A 9,797-nucleotide genomic window follows, 5' to 3' on the forward strand; every position below is an offset into this window, starting at 1 on the left:
ATATCTTTTATTGGAGCAACTTCTGTTGGTGGGAGAGATGAGCTTTTGAGCCACACAGAGCTCTTCCTCGGGCCTGGGAAAGGGACTGGCGGGGTGGAACACATTGTTTAGCATAAGCAGTTAGTCCATATTATGAGAGACCATTTGTAACGATGCTGCCCGTGGGAGCCAGTTGAGGTCACTCAATCAGGGTGAACTGCAAACATAACGGGGCAGAGAAACCCCACACGCTGGTGCATATTCCAATAGTTAGATTTACCCAGCCAGCCCAAACCAGCTTCTGTATCACCCCCCTGAGTACTCAGATGTCCACACAACGCAGTTCCCTTAAAGTGCCAGCCTCAGGCCTCCCTCCAGACACACCTGTCAGATACGATGATGGTGTCACGGAGGGCGGGGTGTCCGGGCCCTGCACCCCTCTTCCTGGGATTCACTGTGACTCTCAGCCAGCCAGTAAAACAGAAGGTTTATTGGACAATAGGAACACAGTCCCAAACAGACCTTGTAGGTACAACCAGGACCGCTCAGTCAAGTCCTTCTGGGAGGCAGGGAGCTTAGACCCCAGCCTTGGGGTTCCCGGCATTTCACCAGCTAGCCCAAACTGACTCCCTCTCCAGCCCCTCCTCCTCTGGGCTTTGTCCCTTTCCGGGGCCAGAAGGTCACCGGATTCCTTTCATAGAATCATAGAATCATAGAATATCAGGGTTGGAAGGGACCTCAGGAGGTCATCTAGTCCAACCCCCTGCTCAAAGCAGGACCAATCCCCAATCAAATCATCCCAGCCAAGGCTTTGTCAAGCCTGACCTTAAAAACTTCCAAGGAAGGAGATTCTACCACCTCCCTAGGTAACGCATTCCAGTGTTTCACCACCCTCCTAGTGAAAAAGTTTTTCCTAATATCCAACCTAAACCTCCCCCACTGCAACTTGAGACCATTACTCCTTGTCCTGTCCTCTTCTACCACTGAGAATAGTCTAGAACCATCCTCTGTGGAACCACCTCTCAGGTAGTTGAAAGCAGCTATCAAATCCCCCCTCATTCTTCTCTTCCGCAGACTAAACAATCCCAGTTCCCTCAGCCTCTCCTCATAAGTCATGTGTTCCAGACCCCTAATCATTTTTGTTGCCCTTCGCTGGACTCTCTCCAATTTATCCACGTCCTTCTTGTAGTGTGGGGCCCAAAACTGGACACAGTACTCCAGATGAGGCCTCACCAATGTCGAATAGAGGGGAACGATCACGTCCCTCGATCTGCTGGCAATGCCCCTAATTATACATCCCAAAATGCCATTGGCCTTCTTGGCAACAAGGGCACACTGTTGACTCATATCCGGCTTCTCGTCCACTGTCACCCCTAGGTCCTTTTCCGCAGAACTGCTGCCTAGCCATTCGGTCCCTAGTCTGTAGCTGTGCATTGGGTTCTTCCGTCCTAAGTGCAGGACCCTGCACTTATCCTTATTGAACCGCATCAGGTTTCTTTTGGCCCAATCCTCCAATTTGTCTAGGTCCCTCTGTATCCTATCCCTGCCCTCCAGCGTATCTACCACTCCTCCCAGTTTAGTATCATCCGCAAATTTGCTCAGAGTGCAATCCACACCATCCTCCAGATCATTTATGAAGATATTGAACAAAACCGGCCCCAGGACCGACCCCTGGGGCACTCCACTTGACACCGGCTGCCAACTAGACATGGAGCCATTGATCACTACCCGTTGAGCCCGACAATCTAGCCAGCTTTCTACCCACCTTATAGTGCATTCATCCAGCCCATACTTCTTTAACTTGCTGACAAGAATACTGTGGGAGACCGTGTCAAAAGCTTTGCTAAAGTCAAGAAACAATACATCCACTGCTTTCCCTTCATCCACAGAACCAGTAATCTCATCATAGAAGGCTATTAGATTAGTCAGGCATGACCTACCCTTGGTGAATCCATGCTGACTGTTCCTGATCACTTTCCTCTCGTGTAAGTGCTTCAGGATTGATTCCTTGAGGACCTGCTCCATGATTTTTCCGGGGACTGAGGTGAGGCTGACTGGCCTGTAGTTCCCAGGATCCTCCTTCTTCCCTTTTTTAAAGATGGGCACTACATTAGCCTTTTTCCAGTCATCCGGGACTTCCCCTGTTCGCCACGAGTTTTCAAAGATAATGGCCAATGGCTCTGCAATCACATCCGCCAATTCCTTTAGCACTCTCGGATGCAACTCGTCCGGCCCCATAGACTTGTGCACGTCCAGCTTTTCTAAATAGTCCCTAACCACCTCTTTCTCCACAGAGGGCTGGCCATCTACTCCCCATGTTGTGATGCCCAGCGCAGCAGTCTGGGAGCTGTCCTTGTTAGTGAAGACAGAGGCAAAAAAAGCATTGAGCACATTAGCTTTTTCCACATCCTCTGTCACTAGGTTGCCTCCCTCATTCAGTAAGGGGCCCACACTTTCCTTGGCTTTCTTCTTGTTGCCAACATACCTGAAGAAACCCTTCTTGTTACTCTTGACATCTCTTGCTAGCTGCAGCTCCAGGTGCGATTTGGCCCTCCTGATTTCATTCCTACATGCCCGAGCAATATTTTTATACTCTTCCCTGGTCATATGTCCAACCTTCCACTTCTTGTAAGCTTCTTTTTTATGTTTAAGATCCGCTAGGATTTCACCGTTAAGCCAAGCTGGTCGCCTGCCATATTTACTATTCTTTCGACTCATCGGGATGGTTTGTCCCTGTAACCTCAACAGGGATTCCTTGAAATACAGCCAGCTCTCCTGGACTCCTTTCCCCTTCATGTTAGTCCCCCAGGGGATCCTACCCATCCGCTCCCTGAGGGAGTCGAAGTCTGCTTTCCAGAAGTCGAGGGTCCGTATCCTGCTGCTTACCTTTCTTCCCTGCGTCAGGATCCTGAACTCAACCAACTCAACTTTGTTCTCCAACCCTTTAGCTCTCACTTTGCAGGGGAGAAGACCCAGGCCATCAGTTGCCAGGAGACAGAGTGTCGGCCATTTACGTACCCTGGCCCTTTGCTCTGCAACAATTACAGCCCCTTATCCCACCCCCTAGAGACTTAAGAAATGCCTAGGGGAAACTGAGGAACCCCTACAGTATTCAGAGGAAATGTTAAGAACAGTCCCACTTCGTCACAGATGGTTACTGAAAATCTTATCTCATCATACAAAAGAAAAGATTCTCCAGTCCCAAAGGATCAGCCACACACCCAGGTCCAATGATAACTTAGATCTTACCCAAAATACACATTTATAGCCAATTCTTATTAACTAAACTAAAATTTATTAAAAAAGAAAAGAGAGAGAGTTGGTTGAAAGATCAATATACAGACAGACTTGAATTCAATTTCTTGAGGTCCAGACACATAGCAGAGATGAGTGTGTAGTGGCCAAAAGTCCTTTTAGAAATAGTCCACAGGTTACAGTTCAATGTCCATATTCAGGGTGACTCCAGTCAATAACTGGGGATCTCAGTCCTCATGGCTTGGGGTGTCCCCTTCATAGAATCATCGAAGATCAGGGCTGGAAGGGACCCCAGGAGGTCATCTAGTCCAACTCCCTGCTCAAAGCAGGACCAATCCCCACTAAATCATCCCAGCCAGGGCTTTGTCAAGCTGGGCCTTAAAAACCTCTAAGGAAGAAGATTCCACCACCTCCCTAGGTAACCCATTCCAGTGCTTCACCACCCTCCTAGTGAAATAGTGTTTCCTAATATCCAACCTAGACCTCCCTCACTGCAACTTGAGACCATTACTCCTTGTCCTGTCCTCTTCTACCACTGAGAACAGCCGAGCTCCATCCCCTTTGGAACCCCCCTTCAAGTAGTTGAAGGCTGCTATCAAATCCCCCCTCACTCTTCTCTTCTGCAGACTAAACAATCCCACTTCCGTCAGCATCTCCTCATAAGTCATGTGTTCCAGTCCCCTAATCATTTTTGTTGCCCTCTGCTGGACTCTTTCCAATTTTTCCACATCCTTCTTGTAGTGTGGGGCCCAAAGCTGGACACAGTACTCCAGATGAGGCCTCACCAATGTCGAATAGAGGGGAACGATCATGTCCCTCAATCTGCTGGCAATGCCCCTACTTATACATCCCATAATGCCATTGGGCTTCTTGGCTACAAGGAGTATTTGTGGCACCTTAGAGACTAACCAATTTATTTGAGCATAAGCTTTCGTGAGCTACAGCTCACTTCATCGGATGCATACTGTGGAAAGTGTAAATTGGTTAGTCTCTAAGGTGCCACAAGTACTCCTTTTCTTTTTGCGAATACAGACTAACACGGCTGTTACTCTGAATCTTGGCTACAAGGGCACGCTGTTGACTCATATCCAGCTTCTCGTCCACTGTAACCCCTAGGTCCTTCTCTGCAGAACTGCTGCCGAGCCATTCGGTCCCTAGCAGATCTGAGATGAAGAAGGATCGTGTCCCAAGGTTTTTAAACATTTCCTGCAGCCTGTTGGCCTGAGAAGACAATCGGCTTCACTTTCCTTCTCCCAAACATCCTGGCAATTAGCACAGGGTCATTTATCCATTAACAGTTCAGACACAGGTTACCGCAACCTTCAAAGAGGCATATAGACAACAGTACTATGTCACTCAAGTATATATTAATATTCGCTTTTTGGTCTTTGAATCAAAGCCATAGCCATAGCCAAGCCTCGTTTGCTGACATCACAAGCCCTGAGCACACAGCTCCCCTTCTCTCTCTCACCATGCCGGCTGCATTTCACAGCTCTCTCCATTTCCATCTCTTCCTAACCAGCCTTTAAAGTTCGGCCCTGGGTCAGGTCAGTCCGATGAAGTGAGCTGTAGCTCACAAAAGCTTATGTTCAGATAAATTTGTTAGTCTCTAAGGTGCCACAAGTCCTCCTGTTCTTTTTGCGAATACAGACTAACACGGCTGCTACTCTGAAACCTGTCAGTCTGGGAGTTCATTAACTCTTTCTGGCCCTACGTCACCTTTCAATGAGCTATTATATTACACTTATAGTCACACCATTCAAGGTGAAGTGGCCTGTTAACACATCTGTAATTATAGGACAAAAAGAGGGGGTGGGTTTACAGGTAATAAGCCATAAATCCAGTTCTCTATTCAGTCCACGATTTTCAGTGCAAAAAAACCCACCATCACTCTGGGCTGTATCAGCAGGAGTGTCGTAAGCAAGACACGAGAAGTAATTCTTCCGCTCTGCTCCGGACTGATAGCTCTCAGCCGGAGTCTTGTGTGCAGTTCTGGGCGCCACATGTCAGGAAAGATGTGGACAAACTGGCGAGTCCAGAGGTGAGCACCACAAATGTGAAAGGTCTAGAACACAGGGCCTACCAGGAGAAATTGACAAAATTGGCAAAAAGAAAAGGAGGACTTGTGGCACCTTAGAGACTAACCAATTTATTTGAGCATAAGCTTTCGTGAGCTACAGCTCACTTCATCGGATGCATACTGTGGAAATTGCAGAAGACATTATATACACAGACACCATGAAACAATACCTCCTCCCACTCCACTCTCCTGCTGGTAATAGCTTATCTAAAGTGATCATCAAGTTGGGCCATTTCCAGCACAAATCCAGGTTTTCTCATCCTCCGCCCCCCCACAGACAAACTCACTCTCTTGCTGGTAATAGCCCATCCAAAGTGACCACTGTCTTCACAATGTGTATGATAATCAAGGTGGGCCATTTCCTGCAGAAATCCAGGTTCTCTCACCCCCTCACCCCCCTCCAAAAACCACACACACAAACTCACTCTGCTGCTGGTAATAGCTCATCTGAAGTGACCACTCCCCCTACAATGTGCATGATAATCAAGGTGGGCCATTTCCAGCACAAATCCAGGTTTTCTCACCCCCCCCCCCGCAACACACAAACTCACTCTCCTGCTGGCAATAGCTCATCCAAACTGACCACTCTCCCCACACTGTGCATGACAATCAAGGTGGGCCACTTCCAGCATAAATCCAAGTTTAACCAGAACGTCTGGGGGCGGGGGGGGGGGAGGAAAAAACAAGGGGAAATAGGCTACCTTGCATAATGACTTAGCCACTCCCAGTCTCTATTTAAGCCTAAATTAATAGTATCCAATTTGCAAATGAATTCCAATTCAGCAGTTTCTCGCTGGACTCTGGATTTGAAGTTTTTTTGTTGTAAGATAGCGACCTTCATGTCTCTGATTGCGTGACCAGAGAGATTGAAGTGTTCTCCGACTGGTTTATGAATGTTATAATTCTTGACATCTGATTTGTGTCCATTTATTCTTTTACGTAGAGACTGTCCAGTTTGCCCAGTGTACATGGCAGAGGGGCATTGCTGGCACATGATGGCATATATCACATTGGTAGATGTGCAGGTGAACGAGCCTCTGATAGTGTGGCTGATGTGATTAGGCCCTGTGATGGTGTCCCCTGAATAGATATGTGGGCACAGTTGGCAACGGGCTTTGTTGCAAGGATAGGTTCCTGGGTTAGTGGTTCTGTTGTGTGGTATGTGGTTGTTGGTGAGTGGTCACTTTGGATGGGCTATTACCAGCAAGAGAGTGAGTTTGTCTGTGGGGGGGCAGAGGGTGAGAAAACCTGGATTTGTGCTGGAAATGGCCCAACTTGATGATCACTTTAGATAAGCTATTACCAGCAGGAGAGTGGGGTGGGAGGAGGTATTGTTTCATGGTCTCTGTGTATATAATGTCTTCTGCAATTTCCACAGTATGCATCCGATGAAGTGAGCTGTAGCTCACGAAAGCTCATGCTCAAATAAATTGGTTAGTCTCTAAGGTGCCACAAGTCCTCCTTTTCTTTTTGCGAATACAGACTAACACAGCTGTTACTCTGAAACCTGACAAAATTGGGTTTGTTTAGTCTGGAGAAGCAAAGACTGAGGGGGGCCCTGGTAACAATTTTCAAGTGCATAAAAGATTGTTATAAAGAGGAGGGTGCTAAATTGTTCTCCTTAGCCACTGAGGATGGGACAAGAAGCAACGGGCTTAAATCGAGCAAGGGAGATGTAGGCCACGTCTACACTACCGCTTATGTCAGCAAAATTGTAAATCTGTATTTATTCATGCCATATATAAGCAAATAAAAAAAAATTATTTTCCTCTAAGCTTATAGAAACGTTTACATTTTAAGAATAACTTGAAATGTGCTAACATCAACACTTGAAACATTTGACTTCAAACATTCCATTTCCCCTTTTGTTGCTAACAACAAAAATAGCCCCCCCAAGCCCAGCACCCCCCCAGCCCAGCACCCCTCCAAGCCCGGCACCCCTCCAAGCCCGGCACCCTAGGCTGTCCTGTGGGTCGGCTGCTCCTAAAGCCAGGGCTGGTCTAGGTAATACTGAGTCCTACCTCGGTGCAAGGGGCTGGAGTAGCCAACCTAGCAAGATCCCTTCTAGCCCGACATGTCTCTGTGATTCTCTGATTTATGACAGGTTTCAGAGTAGCAGCCATGTTCGTCTGTATTCGCAAAAAGAAAAGGAGGACTTGTGGCAGCTTAGAGACAAATAAATTGATCTGGAGGATGGTGTGGATTGCACCCTCAGCAAGTTTGCAGATGACACTAAACTGGGAGGAGTGGTAGGTACGCTGGAGGGTAGGGATAGGATACAGAGGGCCCTAGACAAATTAGAGGATTGGGCCAAAAGAAATCTGATGAGGTTCAACAAGGACAAGTGCAGAGTCCTGCACTTAGGACGGAAGAATCCCATGCAGCGCTACAGACTAGGGACCGAATGGCTCGGCAGCCGTTCTGCAGAAAAGGACCTAGGGGTGACAGTGGACGAGAAGCTGGATATGAGTCAGCAGTGTGCTCTTGTTGCCAAGAAGGCCAATGGCATTTTGGGCTGTATAAGTAGGGGCATTGCCAGCAGATCGAGGGACGTGATCGTTCCCCTCTATTCGACACTGGTGAGGCCTCATCTGGAGTACTGTGTCCAGTTTTGGGCCCCACACTACAAGAAGGATGTGGAAAAATTGGAAAGAGTCCAGTGGAGGGCAACAAAAATGATTAGGGGACTGGAACACATGACTTATGAGGAGAGGCTGAGGGAACTGGGATTGTTTAGTCTGCGGAAGAGAAGAATGAGGGGGGATTTGATAGCTGCTTTCAACTACCTGAAAGGGGGTTCCAGAGAGGATGGCTCTAGACTGTTCTCAGTGGTAGCAGATGACAGAACGAGGAGTCATGGTCTCAAGTTGCAGTGGGGGAGGTTTAGGTTGGATATTAGGAAAAACTTTTTCACTAGGAGGGTGGTGAAGCACTGGAATGGGTTACCTAGGGAGGTGGTGGAATCTTCTTCCTTAGAAGTTTTTAAGTTCCGGCTTGACAAAGCCCTGGCTGGGATGATTTAGTTGGGGTTGGTCCTGCTTTGAGCAGGGGGTTGGACTAGATGACCTCCTGAGGTCCCTTCCAACCCTGATGTTCTATGATTCTATGAAATTGGTTAGTCTCTAAGGTGCCACAAATACTCTTTTTCTTTTTTCTGATTTATGACTTAATCTGAAGCCCACTAACCCCCCTTTCTGTCTATGACAGCAGAGGTGTTAACAGGCCACTTGACCTTGCATAGTCTCTTACAATATGTGTTAACTACGTATGGGAAACAATCAGTTCCACCTTGTATTTAGCTGTGACATCCCCGGACTGATCCCCGGCTCCTTCTCTGGGGTACCCCTTCTGCCGCAGTCATTGCCCAGTGTGCGCAACTGATCCCTCCTTCCTAACTGCAGCACTTTGCATTTGTCTTTATTGAGTCCCGTCCAGAGTCTTTAGTAAGACCATGGTTTTAGTGGCTAGCACCGGGAGGGGCTGAAGGGGCCAGGCTCGGCGTTCGAAGGTGCTGAGCCGGTTTCCTTTGAGGCAAAGGGCAGAGAGCTCGGCTATGGCGAGCTCAGCTGGGAAGAGCTCTGTGTAGCTGAAAGCTCGTCTCTCTCACCAACAGAAGTTGGTCCAATAAAAGATCCGATCTCACCCCGTGGGCCTTTCTGGTATCTTCCAGCCACATTCTACACCACTTCTCTCTCCCCATGCGAGGCAGGCAGTGAACGGGTCGCAGGATTGAAATGACGCCCTGCTTTGTGATCGCTGTGCGTACGCTGACCCCGACTCTCCAGCACCTCTTTTCTGGGCGATCTTTCTCCTCGCTGCGTTGAGTGATACCATCCTCAGCCAGCATGCGCCAACGGGCCTCCTCCGGGCTGCTCCTGGGATTATTTTGGCTGAACTCGTCAATGCTGGTTGTCACGGAGTCACAGGCTGGGGGTGCGGGCACCGCTCTGAATGAAGTCGGGCAGGGCTCTCGGGCAGCGTGGCTCCCCTCAGGGCACACGCTCACCAGGGCAAGAAGCCTCCTGGGCATCGGTGCTTCCTGGGCCTGACCTCGGAGCGTTCGGCCCCGTTCACCCCGGGAGCTCCCGGCAGCGAGTGCTCCTGGATGGGACCCCTGGGGAAGCCTCACCCGCCCCCAAAGGGCCCTGCCCCCCACTCCGCAGCCAGCCGTGACTCTCAGCCAGCGTGTGACACAGACGGGTTATTAGTCGTCGGGCCCCCAGCGTAGAACAGAGCTTGTGAGCGCAGAAATCGGGGACATTCAGAAAAGTCCATCGTTGCGGGGGGGATCCAGAGCCCTGGGCCCTCACCCCGGAGACCCAAACCAGGAGGCTGACTCACTTCCAGCCGCCCAACCTCAGACACTCCTGTTGCCCCCCTCTGTCCTTTGTCTCTTTCCCAGGCAAAAGGACCACCTGGTCTCCACCCCTCCCTGCTCCAGCTTGCACAGGCCTGACCATCAGTTGTCAGGTCATGGAGTACT

The sequence above is a fragment of the Chelonia mydas genome, chromosome 7, assembly GCF_015237465.2.
Source record: "Chelonia mydas isolate rCheMyd1 chromosome 7, rCheMyd1.pri.v2, whole genome shotgun sequence".
NCBI lineage: Eukaryota > Metazoa > Chordata > Testudines > Cheloniidae > Chelonia > Chelonia mydas.